The 18,484-nt window shown below is 41.9% G+C and overlaps 1 pseudogene; it reads left to right on the forward strand.

Moving 5' to 3' along the window:
- The first annotated feature begins 755 nt into the window (after positions 1-755).
- On the forward strand, positions 756-1,990 carry LOC111523035 (annotated as a pseudogene).
- The last annotated feature ends 16,494 nt before the right edge of the window (positions 1,991-18,484 follow it).

The following is an 18,484-nucleotide window of genomic DNA, read 5'->3' on the forward strand; positions in this document are numbered from 1 at the left end:
CTTTGCTGAACCCCCCTAGCCCTGCACAGGGCCCAGCACAAAGTGGGTAAATGAATGGATGATATATGCTACTGATTTATACCTGGGGTCAGGTAGTTCTCATTTTTTGGGCCAGTGAAACTGTAAGTTTCCCAAAAGACCAGGGCTTTTAACTCACTTTCGTATTCTCCAAAATCTGTAGTCAATGAAAAGAAAATACCGATAAGTGAAAATAATAAGCACCCCGCCTAAATTCAGTGTGTCCCCATGCTTCCTAGGCTCCCACTACAACCGTTGTAGGGAGACAGGAGTGGTGTGTGAGCTGGGGGAAACTATCACCTACCTACCAGGTGAGATCGTTATGTAAGGCCGGAAGCCACTGGCTCGCTCTGCCCATTCGCACCGTGGAACGCCACTGCCATGGAGATGACCATTCCTCTAAACCGGCGTAGTTGGGTGAGGACTCCAGAAAGGCCTCTCAGGAAGGCAACAGTGCATGGCGACTCTTCACCCCCTTGCCCACCTCCTCATCCACGTACTAGCCTATTCCTGCGTTTACTCGTGTTTGTACTTGTTGGTTTATTTTCTTCGCAATTTTGTAGAGGACTAGGCAGCCGAGCTGGACCAAAGTCACGAGGGTAGTGAAGGCCCGGTCCACTGCCCAAGGTAAGCTCTGGGACCACTGACCGCTGGCCCAGGCGCAGCGGGGCCAGGGTTCCTGCAGCTACCAGGAACCCATTGATCTGAAGGGGCAAAGGGGCGGGGCGTGCTGGAGGGGAAGGGGCTGGGCAACACCGCCTATTTAAACCGGCTGGTCACACCTCGGACTGCGCAGGCGCGGGATGAAGCGCTGTGGTCCCGCCGGGATGTCCTCGCCTGGACCGTTGGGGGCGGGCTCGCAAGGGAGTTTCACGATGCCCTGCCCCGCCCCGCGGCCCCTAAGGTAGTGCGCCTGGAGGGGAGGAAGGCAGGGTAGGCCTGCACTCAGCGCGGCCATGGATGACCCCCCCGGCGGCCGCCAACTGCTGCAGGCGAGAAGCGTGGGCCAAGGCGGCGGCAGGCCCTGGGCAGCCGCTGCGGAGGCGGCCAGCGTGGAGTCGGCTCGGCCCGGTACCTGCTGTTTTGCGGCCTGGGCGGGATGCTGAGCTGCAGCTGACACACACGGCCATCGTGTCCCTGGACCGGGTCAAGTGCCGCATGCAGGTGGACCCCGGCTGGTACAAGGGCGTCCTCAGCGGCTTCGGTGTGACGGTGCGCAGCGACTGACTGCGCGGCCTGGCTCGCGGCTGGGCCCTGACCTTCTTCGGCTACTCCTTGCAGGGCTTCAAGTTCGGCCTTTAGGAGGTCTTCAAGATCCGCTACGCCGAGCCCCTGGGCCCAGAGAAGGCCTACGCGTGGAGAACCCGCCTGTACCTGGTCACCTGGGCCTGCGCCGAGTTCTTCGCCGACCTCTCGCTGGCGCCCATGGAGGCGGTGAAGGTCCGCGTGCAGACGCGACCGGGCTACGCCGGCACCCTGCGAGCCGCGGCGCCCAGGATGTAGGGCGAGGAGGGCCTGTGGGCCTTCTGCAAGAGTGTGGCGCCGCTGTGGCTGCGGCAGATCCCCTACACCATGAGGAAGTTCGCCTGCTTCGAGCGCACGGTGGAGGTGCTCTACAGGTACGCCGTGCCCAAGTCCCAGAGCCAGTGCACCAAGGCCGAGCAGCTGGGCATCACCTTCGTGGCCAGCTACATCGCCGGCGTCTTCTGCGCCGTCGTGTCCCATCCCGCCGACTCTGTGGTGTCTGTGCTGAACAAGGAGAAGGGCAGCACGGCTCTGGGCGTCCTGCGAAGACGGGTTCGCGGGAGTGTGGAAGGGCCTCTTTGTGCGCATCGGCCTCTTTGCAGACATCCTCATGATTCGCACCCTCGCGGCCCTGCAGTGGTTCATCTACGACCTGGTCAAGGTGTATCCCAGGCTGCCTCGCCCTCCCGTGGCGCAAGTGCCCGAACCCCTGAAGAAGAAAAAGTAGGCGTAGAGTTCTGAACTGCTCTAGCCACAGTGGGTCCAGATTTCCATCAAGTGGGGGGTCTCGTGCAAACAATACTAGTGTGTAAGATGTTCACATTTTGGGTAGAGGTTACTTAATATGCAGTCTGAGTTCTCTTTAAATGACTGCTTCTTTTTGGCAATTCAAGAGGATTTGCAAACCTTTCGTTTGGGGGTTTGAACCGTTATCTTTGGGGAGTTGGCATGGTTGCTTTAACTCAATAGCTTTTCAGCAATTAAAAGGAAAAATTCTTAACAGGAAGTAATGTTAGGTAGTTTTGGGTCTCTAGGTGTTATCTCCTTTGATTCGCCCTTTCTGTAGAGATTATCCAAGCATAACTACTGAATAGCCTGCAAATGAGGTTTTAAGGTCAGCACAACTATATGGATGGGGAACAAAGTGAGATTCTGGTACATGGTGTTCATCTCAATAGAAATCGGGCACCTATTGAATAGATGAAGGACTCATCGCGTATTTCCTGTTCATATCCATTACAGGTAAAAATATTAAAAGTTAGATTGTGACTTATACTGCCTGGTAGCTTAGAATGTATTCACTGTTTTCAAAGAGACATGAGAAGATCTGCATTTTCTCCTTTTTCTTTGTCCCTTCTCTTCCTGATGTTGCTGATTAGAACATAGCTCTCTCCAGGAAATGCTACAATGGGATCAATGTGGAAAGCCGGAAAGAGATGAAGGGCAGGCTCTGGGAATAAATATGTAAAGAAAAGCCTCTGTTCTCCAAAGATTTCTTTTGTATAACTCAGCTTTCAACAGCCGTACATCCAAAGAAGACCATACCACCCTGACATTAAAAAAAAAAAAAAAAAAAGGAAGAAAAAACCCCAAATCCTGCAAATTCCAACTACTGTCTGTTGAATATTAAAGAATGGTTTTGGTGACTTTGAAGGGAAAATCTCACTTTAAGTGTAATAAATACTCTTCACTTAATTTGGTAGATGTTTCAGTGATCTTTACAATGGTTGAGATTCATAAAATTTAATGAAATTATAAAGCATGTTTTTGGCTCTCTGTAGCCTTCACATCTCTGATTGGGGAAATTTTACAATCAGTGAAATTCCATGAATTAGAGATGTTTGTAAAATGTGAATAAGAAACAAACTTCAATAAGGCATTTGATATAACTTACCAAAGTGTAACATGATTACCTTAAAAACTTGTATTGCATTAGACTACAAACTTAGAATATGTTAATGTTTGAACTTTGTAATAGTAAACTGTTCAGCGGTTAACAGAAGTTTAAAAGTGTCTAAATTAAGTGTGTCTGAACTGTCTTTAATAAAGAGATGAGATGAGATGGAATGAAATTTATTAATATTTAATGCTTCTATTTAGCATATTATTGGGAAGGAACATTAGCTATTGTTAAGACACTTCAGTTAAATACATTTCTGTCTATTGTCTTCTAAAATGTAGGAAGTTTCTTTGGTAAACAATTTTTAAGTAAAGTACTTTTAGTAATATAATTTTGGAAATTGCTGCAAAATCTATGGATTTCAAGATAGTAAGAGACCACTTGTTCTGATTTGTGGTATTTCATGATTGTTCCATTGGTAACACCAGATAATTTTTGTAATATATATGGTGTATGTTTAGAGAAGTATAATCTAAGGAGAACCAGATGGTATGATTCTGGTAGTTATGAACATGGTCAAGAAGATGGGTTTATTGGCCAGGGAGGTGGCTCACACCTGTAATCCCAACAGTTTAGGAGGCCAAGGAGGGAGAATCGCTTGAGGCCAGGAGTTCAAGACCAGCCTGGGCAACATTGTGAGAATCCCTAGCTACTTGGGAGACTGAGATGGAAAGATCACTTGAGACCAGGAGTTTGAGATTACAGGAGTTTGAGGCTAGGATCATGCCACTGCACTCCAGCGTGAGTGAAGAACAAAATAATTTACTTAGTTCGGGTCAGCAGTTTTCATATTCAGTTCCTGTACATTCTATTCTCCACTCCCCCCCCCCGCTTTATTATTATTATTTTTTTTTTGGTGGCTTACAAATGTCTGTTTGAATAAATAGGGGAGGGATAGCTGATAATAGAGAATAAAGATAATTTAAGTAAAGATAACAAGAATTCAGAATCATTAAGGTTTTTCATAGTTATTATTTCTTTGGAACAATTTAAATTTTTATTCAACGTTTTACCTTGCCTGTGTAGGAGACCAGAATACGCTGCCCCCAAAATATGAAGGATTGTTGAACAGAACAGAAGAAGCAAATGCAGGAAAGCTCTCTGCCCTCTCCTTATTTTCCAAAGAGCAGGACATAGATTTACAAAGACAAAAAGTACCTTGCCCACCTCCCTGTCAGAGAGAACAAACATTAACCACTGAAAACAACTTTAGACCCTTATAGGTGCGGAGATGATACTAGAGCAATCCGCATTAACAGGCTTTACTAACTAGCCTTTATGTGCCATTTATTGCCTTCCCCCAGGGTGCTGTCCCTAAAGGCTCAAAAGTCCTTTTCCTAAAATTTCTCTAAATATTTGCTGTTCTTTTTTTTTTTTTTTTTTTTTTTTGAGGCAGGATCTCTGTCACCCAGGTGGGAGTGCAGTGGTGCAATCACAGCTCACAGCAGCCTTGACCTCCCTGGTCTCAGGTGATTGAGCCTGAGCCCGCCTCAGCCTCCTGAGTAACTGGAACTACAGGCACACACCACCATGCCCAGCTAGTGTGGGGGTGGGGGGGTGGGGAGGGGTTGGAGACAGGGTTTTTCCACGTGTGTGTGTGTGTGTGTGTGTGTGTGTGTGTGTTGGTGGAGATGGGGTTTTTGCATGTTTCCATGTTCCCCAGGCTGGTCTTGAACTCCTGGGCTCAAGTGATCTCACCTTGACCTCCCAAAGTGCTGGGATTACAGATGTGAGCCACTATGCCCATCCTGCTGTTCTTTGTTGAAGATGCTATATAAACTGAAATTCAAAGCCACCTCTTTGAGAACTACTCATTCTCTGTATCTCATGTATATGTGAAATATACATGTTAATAAGCTTCTCTTTTTCTCTTGTTAATTTGTCTTTTGTAGCAGGTTAACTCCAACTAAGAACCTATGGGGGTTATTCTTCCCTCACACCTATAATTAGCATTCTCTGTGAAATCATCCATATCTTATTAGAGTAATAAAAGCCATAGTATACATCTGGTATTGTTAGGCATGTCATACTCATTTTCTCATATAATCACTGTCACGCATGTCCATGTAAGAGACCACCAACAGGCCTTGTGTGAGAAATAAAGCTTTTTAATCACCTGGGTGCAGGTTGGCTGAGTCCAAAAAAGGAGTCAGCAAAGGGAGATAGGGGTGGGGCAGTTTTATAGGATTTGGGTAGGTAGTGGAATATTACAGTTAAAAGGGGTTGTTCTCTTGCAGGCAGGGGCGGGGTGGGTCACAAGGCGCTCAATGGGGAGCTCCGGAGACTTATAGTCCAGGAGAAGGAATGTCACAAGGTAATGTCATCAGTTAAGGCAGGAACCAGCCATTTTCACTTCTTCTGTGGTTCTTCAGTTGCCTCAGGCCACCTGGATGTATGCATGCATGCTTGGGCTTAGAGGCCTGACATTCCTGTCTTCCACTCTAAGAGTTACCCAAAGCATCTGTGATGGTCCAGGAGGTTTCCGAGGCGATTGGGTAGTGTGAGTCTTCAGTCGCTAAGCTGAGAAGATCTGGGAAGGAGTCAGTCAGAGAGCCTTGGGCCAGAGTTCCAGGGCTCTGGGAGTGGCTGCCGGGAGAGTTGGACAGCCCGATTTCCAGTGAGGTCCCACACAGATGGGACACGTCTTAGGAGGAATCCCGGGCTGCGGGCATTCCTTGGACCAGTGGCCAGATTTCTGGCACTTGAAGCAAGATCCTGAGGGAGGAGGTCTTGGAGGAATGCCTGGCTGCTGTGGTTTAGGTATTTTGAAGTTCTTGTGTACTGGAGATGTGGCTGGAGGTTCTCTTGCAGTGGAGGCAAGTAATTCAACTCAGAAATACGTTGCCACTTGACTGCCTCTATTATTCTACACCTTGAAGGCAAGGTTAATTAAATCCTGTTGTGGGGTTTGAGGGCCAGAATCTAATTTTTGGAGCTTTTTCTAATGTCAGGAACGGATTGGATAATAAAATGCATATTGAGAATAAGACAGCCTTCTGGCCCCTCTGTGTCTAGGGCAGTAAAGTGTCAAAGGGTTATTGCCAAACAAGCCATGAACTGGGCTGGGTTTTTATATTTGATGAAAAAGAGCCTACATGCTAACTGATTTAGTTTGGCTGAAGAAGAAGGAGTATTAACCTTGACTATGCCTTCAGCTCCAACCACCTCTGTAAGAGGAAATTGTTGGGCAGGTTGGGTAGGGCTAGCGATGGAACAAAACTGTAAGCCAGACTGGGTGTGAGGAGGGGAGGTGATAGAAGGATTACAGGGTGGGGGAGTGGAGGCTGAGGAAGAATTGGGACCTGGCTCAGCCTGGTGAGGAGCAGCCTGGGGAAGAGGGGAGAGGCTAGATGGGTCTGTAGAAAAGGAGGATTCAAAGGACTCAGAGCTTGGGGTGGAGACTGAAGAAACAGGAGAGAAAGAAGAAAGATTTGGGACAAGTCGCATTGGGAGCAGAGACTAGGGAGGGACTGATGTGTAAAAGAATGCCTGGACATCAGGCATCTCAGACCATTTGCCCATTTTTTGAAAAAAATTATCTAGATCTTGTAGGATGGAGAAATGCAAAAGTGCCGTTTTCTGGCTATTTGGAGTCATTACCAAGTTTATACTGGGGCCAAATGGTGTTGCAGAAGAAAATAAGATGCTTAGGTTTCTTAGCATGGAAGTTGAAGAGGTTTTAACTTTTTTAGAACTAAGTCCAAGGGAGAAGAAGGAGGAATGGAGGGAAGAAGATTGCCCATGGTAAAACGGTAAGTTTAGAGAAAAGAGAGGGTAGAGACACGGAGAGAGAGGGGGTGGTACTTGCCACCAAGGTGAAGGATCAAGGCAGGCATCCCTGCAGTGATCAGACACCTCTGAAATATGGGTGAATAATCAGACGCGTTCCCGCAGTTATTAAACACCAAGGGAAGACTGTCTTCCCGAGTCGGTGACCAGTGCTGGAATTTTGAGTTCACAGATAAAACGTGTCTCCTCTGTCTCTACCAGAAAGGGAAAGGAACCAAAATTAAGGAAGGGAGAGATTGAAGTGTGGAGGGATAGCGAGAGAGGTTGGAGAAGAGAGTGAAACGACCACTTACCCGGTTTGAAATTGGTGAGATGTTCCTTGGGCTGGTTGGTCTGAGGACCCGAGGTCGCAGGTGGATCTCCTCATCGAGTGAGGGCAAGGACAGGGGACTGGTCTCTCGAAGGAGTCCTCCTGTTCCTGGTCTTCAGCACAAAATGTCAAGCATGTCCATGTGAAGACAGTCCACCAACAGGATTTGTGTGAGCAATAAAACTTTTTAATCACCTGGGTGCAGGCGGGCTGAGTCTGAAAAAGGAGTCAGCCTGCCTGTACCCAGGTGATTAAAAAGCTTTATTGTTCACATAAAGTCTGTTGGTGGACTCTCTTCACATGGACATGCTTGACAATCACAATTCTTGTTTCTATATAAAACTAAGACTCAGATGCTAGATAACTTGCTCCGAGTCATGTAGCTAATGAGTGATATAGTCTGAATCAAAGTCCACATGTTCTTCATTACTCCAGCTCAGCACCTTGATAGAACCAATGACTATCATTTTCTTAAATTGTTTTTCATAGTACCCTGAACTTATTTCTTAAGAAAAATTTAAGGCTGGGTGCCGTGGTGCAGGCTTGTAATCCCTGCACTTTGCGAATCTGAGGCAGGTAGACCACTTGAGCCCAGGAGTTTGAGACCATCCTGGGCAACATGGCAATACCCCATCTCTACCAAAAAAAAAAAAAAAAATTAGCCAGGCATGGTGATGCATGGTTGTAGTCCCAGTTACTCAGAAGGCTGAGGTGGCTGAGGTGGGAGGATCCCCCATCTTAAAATATATATATATTTGTATGTACTATAAAGCTTTCCTCATTTTGCACCAATGAGGAGTTTGCAGTGTGTCTCAATTGTGGAAAACCTATGGCAAAATTGTCTAGAACTAAACTGCAAAATAGTCAATATTTAATTTAATATTTATGTCATTTGCTCACCAGGTCAGTGCCTCAGTTCTAACTTGAAGGGACTGATCATAAATGCAGCACTTTTGCGTGTGTGTGTGTATGTGTGTGTATGTGTGTGTGTGTATGTGTGTGTGGTATTGCAGTTTCAATGAAAGGCTTCATCACAATTTTTTCCTCTAACCTTAGTTCCTACAGCTAAGGAAGCTATATCAGGCTATTTATCTTTTCCCCCAGGTGGTGATTAAAGTAGCTTTCTCAAGTATATGAAATTAATTTTATGATAGCTGTAATCTCATCCATTGATCTGTCCTTTGAGAAGTGAATAAAGGAAGTAGGTAAAATCTTGAAAACCAAAGGTCATATTTACATGTTAATACCACATGATAAAGATGAGAAGAAATCAGAGTGTTAATGTTATGAGTACTTTTCCTTGCTGTACAAGTATGTCTTTAGAAAGTCTTTCTTTTGAGCCTTTGGAAGGCAAAATAATCACTGAAGTCAGATCACATTTTGATAGGCAGTCATTCAATTATGGTATGCTTATTTATTGTGGTCTTGAAGATCAATTATTTTTTAAATCATGAGCAAAGAACCATGTGAAAGGAAATGTAAATTTTAATATCACTTAGGAGACTTTGTCTTGGTTTCCTGAATTCTACTATTTGGGTGGATATGTGAATAGGGTAGGTATTAGCAATGTGATTATGACCACATTTGTGTTTGTGTGTGTGTGTGTGTGTGTGTGTGTTTCAGTTAGTATATTTTGAGAGCCTCAGTGATAGGGTATCCAAAATTTCAGCAGCATTGTGGTAAATATGCTCATGCCCCAGTCTAAAACACTACCAGTCAATATCCACCATGTGCTAGGCAAAAAGGTTTTGTGATGAGCATAATACATGGACCCTTCCCTTCTTACAGTTCAGTGGGAAAAATAAATTATGTAGGGGCAAAGGGGAAAACCTCTTCACTCTCTTAAGTTTCACTGAAAAATCAACTCATAAAAGGCAGATTAATAAGCAAAAAGGCATCCAATTTATTACCATGTGCATAGAGTACATCAGAATAATTACCCAGTACCCCAGTGGGGTGCAGAAACTTTTGTGCCATCTTGAGGTTACAGAAAGAATGGGGGCCTGGATTGTGGCCAATTAGGTTATGGCAGCATACACACATACACACTAAAAGGCGGTGGGAGGAAAAGAAGAGAAGGCCTGACTAGCAGAGGTGGTCTTGTTGTGTAGATGAAATTCCACAGGTAGTAGCCCTCAGAGAGAATAGGTGGTGTTTCCTTCAGACCTTTAAAAGTGTCAGACTCTTTTTCCTAGATCCAGACAAAGGAAAGCCTGGCTGCATCAATGTAAATTCTCTACAGATGTAAATCTCCCCCACAAAAGACAGCTTTACATGCCTACTTCTGTTTGCTGGCTCTCTGACAACCATCTCAAAATATGTCAAAGAAATATATTTTGGGGTAAAATATTTTTATTTCCTTCAGTCCCCACATTGAAACCTTAAAAAATTTTACATATTAAAAGCCAAGCCAATAGCTTAGGAGAGATTTGGCTTAGAAGTTATTAGATACTGATGGACAAAGGAGTGGAAAAACAAATTGGGATAAACAGAAAAAAGCAAATTTAAGTGTATCGTTCTATATCTTCTTGAATCAGTCTCACCCCTGAGAATATATCAGTTTGGTTAAACAGTTGTGACCTGTTCCAGGAGGTGGGATTGCAGATTGGCTCTCTCTATATGATGCAGGCAAACAGATCTTTAATACGAAGCATTTCTGTGGAAACAGAAGAAAAACAAAGGTTAATGCCTGGAGTAGTCCATAGACAAGCTTTTCAAGAGTCTCTGAAGCGTCTTCAGATTGCATTGGCGACTTCGGATTGTAGTTTAAATCAGGTGTTTAAGTGAACTGTTTCAGTACTCCATACTTCAGCAAGCATGAAATCTGTTTATATGTAATTTGCTTTGATTTCTCTGAAGTTTAAGTTGTCTAGCTTCAGTTTGCAGGGCCTTAAGAAAAACACAATTTTAATGATTTCTAATGATTTCAAGTCAGAAAAATGGGGAAAAAATTGAAAATGTTAGTCTGGAGACATATAGCCAGGAAGGAATTCAGAATTCAGTCCAAATTTTAGGAAAATAATAAAAACTCAAAAACAATGGACAAAGCTAGAATCTAATAATATGTGCCCTATGGTTTTCTTTTGAAACTTAATTTTTCTCTCTGCAGTCCCCTATTTTTACCAAAGACAAATCATAGTAAGATAAATTTACTTGCAAAATAAGTTTTAGTCTTGGCTGGGTGCTCATGCCTGTAATCCCAGCATTTTGGGAGGCCAAGGCAGGAGGATCACAAGGTCAGGAGATCGAGACCATCTTCACCATCTTTGCCAAAATGGTGAAACCCCATCTCTACTAAAATACAAAAAATTAGCTGGGAGTGGTGGCATGTGCATGTAATCCCAGGTACTCGGGAGACTGAGACAGGGGAATCTCGTGAACCCGAGAAGCAGAGATTGTAGTGAGCCGAGATCACGCCACTGCATTCCAGCCTGGCAACAGAGCGAGACTCTGTCCCCCGCCCCCCCCCCCCCCCAAATTTAGTCTTATGATTCTTGATTATTTGCATAAAATGTAGCAATAATAGTGATTGGCCATAGCGGCTGTTTTAAAATCAGGATTTCAGATTAGACTTTTAAAATCCTCAAGGCTAGGAAGCCAAGCCAGGGATTTGCCATTAGACTGTGCTTGTGATACCTGTATGAAATTGGGTGCATTCCTCTTTCTTTGAGGTTCCAAAATAACTTGAGTTTCATAGGCCTGTCAGAAAGTTACATTTTTTACTTAACACAGGTTAGAAACCTTATGAAATCTCATAGATAAGGTACCAGGCCAGTCTTTCCAAGGAGCTTATTATTAGCTCTGTAAAGTCAACCTCTGTTTCTCAAAGCAATCTGATCTTACTGGAAAATATGACACTCCAGTCAAAGCCTTAGTAAAATAACCAACCTCTAATGTGCCCTGTTACAAAAGAAAACAGATTCATATTGAATTTACACAAATAACTATATTGCCATAAAATAAGAATACTCACATATAGTTTCCAAATTCTGGAGAAATCAGAAAGATAAATGCTTCAAATTTGCTCACGAAGGTATACTTTACCTAATAATCGTAAGCTATAAATAGCTCAAAAGAAAAAAAGAAGTTTTCTTGATTCTGGAAAACAAAACATAAAAAGAATCAGTAACCCCCCCCCCCCCACCAAAAAAAAAAAAAAACACAACCACCACCCAAAATCTTTTTTTGTTTTAAAGAAGTCATAAAAACTATTTCAGTTCTTTATTAGTTTAGTTCTATTTAATGAATTCTTATTCCACTTGATGTTGAGCTAGCAATCTTTTGTCTTTTTTCTGTTTTGTTTTGTTTTTGAGATGGAGTCTTGCTCTGTCACCCTGGGTAGAGTGCAGTGGCACGATCTCAGCTCACTGCAACTTCTGCCCCCTGGGTTCAAGTGATTCTCTTACCTCAGCCTCCGTAGTAGCTGGGATTACAGACATCCACCACCACGCCTGGTTAATTTTTGTATTTTTAGTAGAGACGGGGTTTCACCATGTTGGCCAGGTTGCTCTTGAACTCTTGACCTCAGGTGATTCACCCTCCTCAGCCTCCCAAAGCACTGGGATTATAGGTGTGATCCACCACACCCAGCCTGAGCTGGCAATGTCATGAGCATATCAACCTTTTAATTATAGGCTTGGAAGTTTTTAGCCAGTTCAATAGTATAATCTCTAAAGTTGTCAGAAACCTGTATTCAAGAGTATTTGTGAGAGTCTTTTCCATTAATTCCTTGAAAAAGAGCAAATTTTGGACCATAGCTGACTATAAACCAGTTTTTGAGAAGAGTCAAAGTAAAACAATAATTGTCTCGATGACAAAAGTCTAGAATAGCCATGGTCGAAGATATAATTGACAAGGAAATTTGGTTATTTTTGTGGCATTTAACATAATAATCATAATTATTACTGATAACATATACTAAGACATATAAGAATTTTAGTAGTCTCATACTATTTTGGAACATATATTAAAACACATTTATATAAATATAACCCAAATAAAGTTAAACACTATCTCTTATTTGACAATGCTTCCCATATGATTTTAACATACCAAGCAAGTCTAATACGTCTCTCTTAGACTTTCAGGGGCCCTACTATCCGAAAAGTTAGTTTGAGGTCAAGAAGATTGAATTTAGAATATGGAATTTTGATTTTGGAAAGTTTGTAAAATACCAAAGATTTAAAACTCTTGTTCAAAACAGGATCATGGGTCACTGGAAAATGATAGTTATTCAGTTAGCCAAAGTGATAATTCAGAGATTTCAAAAAGCAAAACCTTTCACTCTTAGAGAGGAGACTCAGTTTCCCAAGCAATCATAAGACCTAATAAAGACACCATGAGGCAAACTGAATCTGTCTTTTCTGTTTCCCCTTTATATCTTTTTTTGCAGTTTACTCAAAGGTAAACAAAAATATTTTCCTATCTCTTATTAATACTACACAAAAATCTTGTTCAAAAGAGAAGACCAAATTCTACCTTTGTATCAGTGTGTTATTAAAACTAAAGCCAATCTTAATAAATCTTAATAAATCTTGTAAACAAGTCTATCCAATCTCAATCAGTTTTGACCAAAAGATAAGGTTTCCATAAACCTTTTACAACCTCTTACAATTTTCCCATTCTCTCTCTTTCCCCAACTTTCTATATCTGTTCTTTTTATTCCTTCAATTTAAAACAACTTTTTAAAACCTCAAAGCTAGACAAAATTACTTTTCCTTTAACAAAAACTACATTCTCATGGCTTTTTATAACCTTTTAAAAACAAAAACACAGCTCTTTTCTTCTGTGTCTTCACTAGAAATGCCCTTAATGTCTCATTCACAGTAACCCATGCATTTCTATCCTGCACCTCTAAATTCTTCCAGTCTTTACCCATTATTCACTTCCAAAGCCACTTTCACATCTTCATGTATTTGTTATAGTGACAGTCTATCTCTGGTACCAATTTCCTGTTTTAGTTTGTTTTGTGCTAGTTTAACACAAATACAACAGACTGGGTGATTTATAAACAGTAGAGGTTTATTTGGCTCACAGTTCTGGAGGCTGGGAAGTCCAAGAGTATGGTGCTGCTATCTGATAGAGGCCTTCATACTGTGTCACTCTACTGAGGAAGGTGGAAGAGCAAGAGAGGGAGACAGTGGCAAGAGAGGGCCAAATTTGCTTTTATAACAAATCCACTCTTGGAATAACAAACCCACTATAGCAATAATGACATTAATTTATGAGGGCTCTGCCCTCATGACCTAATCACCTCTTAAAGATCCCACCTCTCAACACTGTTGCATTGAGGATTAGGTTTCCAATGCCAGAGCTTTGGGTGACACTTTCAAACCATAGCAAGAAGTGATTATTTAATGGACATGAAGGATTTTTCCAGGGTGATAAAAATAGTTTTGAAAGTAGAGAGAGGTGGTGGTGGAACAGCATTCTAAATCCACTAAATGCTGCTTAATTGTACACTTTAAAACAGTTACTTGTGTGTCATATGAATTTCACCTCCATAAAAATCATCATGAAACATTTTTTCATAGTGGCCCTAAAATAGAAACAACTCAAATGTCTATCAACTAATGAATGGATAAAAATGTTGCTTATCTACACAATGGAATATTTTTGCCATAAAAAGAAATAAATTACTATTGGCCATAGAAATAAATACATGCTACAACATGGATGAATCTTGAAATCATTACTCTAAGTGAAAGAAGTTAGACACAAAAAGCCATATATTGTATGATTCCATTTATATGAAATGTCCAGATTAGGCAACCCATACAAACTGAAAGTACATTGGTGCCAGGGGCTGGAGTGGTGGGTGAAGGTGGGAGGGAGGAATGGGGATTGACTGTTAATGGATAAAGGGTTTCTTTTGGAGGTAATAAAAGTATTCTGGAATTAGTGGTGATGGTGCACAATTTTGTGAATACACTAAAAACCACTGAATTGAATGCTTTAAAAGAATGAATTTCATGGTACATGAATTCTATTCAATAAATCTATTATAAAACATTATGGGACTATGAAAAGCACCTGAAATATTTCTTTCTAAAAGTACAGCCCTTACCTCGAGCTTCAAATATCAAGTTAAGACCATAGCTGCTAAAGTAAACATTAAATTTCTTAAAAACAAGTTGAAAACAATCTACCATGTTGTAAAGAGTAGAAATTGCCTTCAAGGAATCAATGCTATCTTTGTCTCTAGTGAAGCAGGGATCACTGATTTTGGAAAATCACAATGTGAAAAGTTGAGCTACCACTAATTTTGCTTTTTATTGTAAAGGAGGAAAGAGGAAATATGTGTATAGCACATAAGAAAATCTCAATTAATCAAAATGTTCAGTAATTGGTGGTTTTATTCAATTAACTGCAATCTAACTAGAAAAACGCTCTGGGTTCCAGCTATTCGTAAATTTTTGTCTGTATGTTTGATTATTTCTTTTTTATAACAGATATGCTGGAAATGATTACTAATTCAGAGATCTGCAAAGCCTTATGGCCATAAGTTATAAAAATCAATGCTTGTTATATAGCACCATAGGCACAGAAGGTGTAGGGCTTTTGGATGGATGTACACTAACCTTAGACATAAGTGGATAAGGATGTGAGTATGCGCATATGTTTATTCCTCAGTGTTAATTTTTAGTCTTGTCATTTGCCTCTTTGGTAAAACATAGAGTGATGAAAAAAAATCTGGTTACTTTGAGATTATTTATTGAGTATCTACTATATTACCTCTATAGTAATAGAGGTATTACTTCTTACTTCTGTTATACTAGATACTTTCACATGGTATCTTATTGTTTTCTTTTTTTTGTGTTCCAGTAAGTTGTATTTAAAAAATCAGTACTTTCATGTAAACTATATGTGGTCCTGTGATACCATGTGATTCAAAATAGTAGACTATATCTGCGGAAATTATAATCCTAAATTATATTCATATATGTCAGTGTATCTATTGTTCTGCCATAAAGAAATAGAACATGTTTTTAGAAAATTCTAGTAAAATTTAGTATTCTAGAAAGATATTTTGTGGGTTGAAAGAACCCTGCCCCTTCACAAGGCTGGAAATTCACATACACATAATTGTTAGGCTTCAGACATGAGTCGGAGCTGCTGACAGGGTGATTGTCGGTTTGTGAGAGGGGAGATGGAAACCTGGCAAAGAACCCCAGTCCTTTCCTGGCCAATAGCTTGTGTGCTCTGGCAGCGGTTGCAGCTCACTCCCTGAGATGAGGATTTGTCACTGTAATCAATGTCTTAGACTTCAAGGTCTCCCTAGCGCCCCTTCACCAGGAATATAAAGGTGGTTTTTGTCATGCTAAATCAGTACCATTCGTCTTATCTGTGTTGTGCTTTGGAACTTTTGCTCTTTTAAATCATTACCTATGTTTGATCAGTTTTGTTACTATTTATAGCAACCATTTACTGTGCCAGATATTGTCCTAAGTACTTTATATACAATGTACAGTTTGCTAAAACCATCCTATGAAGTTGGTATTTGTGTAAGTTAGTGTGTGTGTGTGTGTGCGTGCGTGCACGCGTGTGTGGCTGTAAGCAACAGAAAACCGAATACACAACAGGTTAAACCATAAAAACGTTCACTCTTAACAAGAAACCTGGAGATGGATGGACATTTGGTTCAATAGATCAGCATTGTCTGCAGGGACTCCGGCTCTTTCAGGCCTTTCGCTCTGCTGTCTTTAGTGTGTCCGTGATGTTTCTTCTCGTGTTCATAAGACGGCTGCCACAGCACCAGACATCATGTCTCGACGGCAGCATGCAGAATGGGAAGCGAGGGGGCAAAGGCAAATGGGCTTTCTTTTTTCTTTCTTTCCTTTTTTTTTTTTAGATGGAGTCTCTTTCTCTTGCCCAGGCTAGAGTACAGTGGTGTGATCTCGGCTCACTGCAACCTCTTCCTCTGAGGTCCAAGCCATTCTCCTGCCTCAGCCTCCCGAGTAGCTGGGATTGCAAGTGCGCACCACCATGCCCGGCTAATTTTTGTATTTTTGGTAGAGACAGGGTTTCACCATGTTGGCCAGGTTGGTCTCGAACTCCTGACCTCAGGTAGTTCATCTGCCTAGGTCTCCCAAAGTGCTGGGATTTCAGGCGTGAACCACTGCACCCAGCCCAAATCAGAGAGGAAAATCTTTCTCAGAAGCTTCTAGCATATTACCCCTTCAGCCTCATTGGGCGGAATTTGATGACAAGCCTTCCATAGGGGCTGTAAGCCAATCACTGGCATATAGAAATGGAGTACTTAGATCAATTCAGCTCCTGCTGGGATCAGGAACACTGTGACCTGAACAAAACTAAGATCTGTTGTCATTCATTGAAGGAGATGGAAATGGCTATTAGGTAGGCAACCAGGGTCCGACCTGCATTGTTTTCCCTATTTCACAGATGAGGAAACTAAGGCTCAGAGAGATTAGTAAGGTCAAACTGGAAGGACAAAACCAAGATTTAAAACAGATCCGTCTGCCTCCAAAGCAGTTTGCTGTCACATTACTTGCTTTAGCCTGGAACTTGCTATAAGGCAGAGTTACTATAAATCACATCAAAAGAAATTTATTACTGAAAGTGTCAGAAAAACTGCTTTTTAACAGTGACTAATACATAATTAGGTCTCAAAGCTGAGAGTCTTTGGGCAATGATGGATTCATGAATAACAGGAAACTAGGTGAGAAAAAACACCAAGACAAAGAAGTATCTTAAAAGAAAGTAAACGTTTATAATCTTTTTTGGCAGGCATCTGCAGTCTTTTAATTCTGCATCTTTTAATTCTGCCCCCCTCCCCCCACTTGACTTTCCAGAAATGGCCAATTTCTTTCAAATGCTGTATACTGGAAAAATCCAAAGGACTCATCAGATGAACACATTTCAAAGAGCCACTACCAATTTTTTTTTTCTTAAGCAAAGCATCAAGCCTCTGATTTGCCGCTGATAAATTCTCTGTAAGTAGCATTATAATTAAGCACACACAAACCATTCTGTGTTTCTGAGAATACAGCTGGGCTGGCACTGAATTGGTGATAGCGTGTAGGCACCGAGTGGGAGGGGCCCATTGCATCTCAACAGCCATGTACCGTCTTTGTTCTGAGACCAATCCGTCTCTCTCCTTGACACCCTCTGAATCACAGGCCATTGCCCATTCACCCCATGTCTGTCATGGAGCTTGTTTATGGGGCACCTTCACTGAGCCTTGAGACTGTGGCCGTCCTGCTTCTAGGCTCTGGTCAGAGAAAATGCCAGGAAAGCAAAGTACAACATGACTTCCTCTCTCAGCATGACTTCCTCCCACCTCCCAACAGGCTGGTGGAAAAAGAAACCCAATGGTGTGCAGCAAAACTGGGAAAAGAGAGAGGCAGCTCGGGGCGGGGGTGGCAGGAAAGGGCTGAGCAGTCAGTCAGGCTTCCAAACCTGGTTTCACCGCCCTGCCTTGCAAGGCTTTGGCAAGGTACGTTACCTTGACATGCCTCAGTTTCCTCCTATGTAAATGGGGAACCACAACACCAACCTTGAAGACTAATTGTGAGACTAAGCAATCATATATGTAAAACACATCGGATATCATAAATGCTCAATATATTATAGCACTTATTATTATCAGCCTCTCAGTAAAAAGTTGACAGGCTGTTAGCACGAAACATTTAGCGTGTGTTGTTGTTGTGGTAGTTCTTGGATATCTACAGGATATAGTTGCTTTAAATTTTAATGCATCATAAAATCCATAACCCTTTTTTGGAAATTCAGCACATAGGAAAGTGAAAAGTAAGTAGCCTGGGAGAGTTGTGTGTATAGAAGTCAACAGTGGCAACCCTATCTCCCCCTGGCTTCTATGCAAACAGTTTCTTTTACAAATGTGTTTTTGGTATGCAAATCACTCTATGCAGATTTCTGTGCGTGCAAAATACAGCATAGAAAAATGGCCTTCTTGCCAAGGAAGACAGGAGATACTGGCTGCCGTCAAATGAAATAGCAGTAAATTTTAGATTTCTTTTCCTACTGCTCTTTCTAACAATGTATGGGGCGAGCATATTTTTGGCACGTTATACTCAACTATTTTGGCTTTAGATTGTGTGTTCTTGTGATAAAAGTGTGGTTATTGAAGCATGTAACTAATTTTTGAAGCCGTAATCATGTTTAGTGGTATTTAATTTAGAATTTCACAACAGCGTGCCACCTCAGGTTAGTTCTAAAATCACAGACGGCTTTGCATGTAA

This window comes from Piliocolobus tephrosceles, chromosome 1, assembly GCF_002776525.5.
Source record: "Piliocolobus tephrosceles isolate RC106 chromosome 1, ASM277652v3, whole genome shotgun sequence".
In the NCBI taxonomy this organism is placed as follows: Eukaryota; Metazoa; Chordata; class Mammalia; order Primates; family Cercopithecidae; genus Piliocolobus; species Piliocolobus tephrosceles.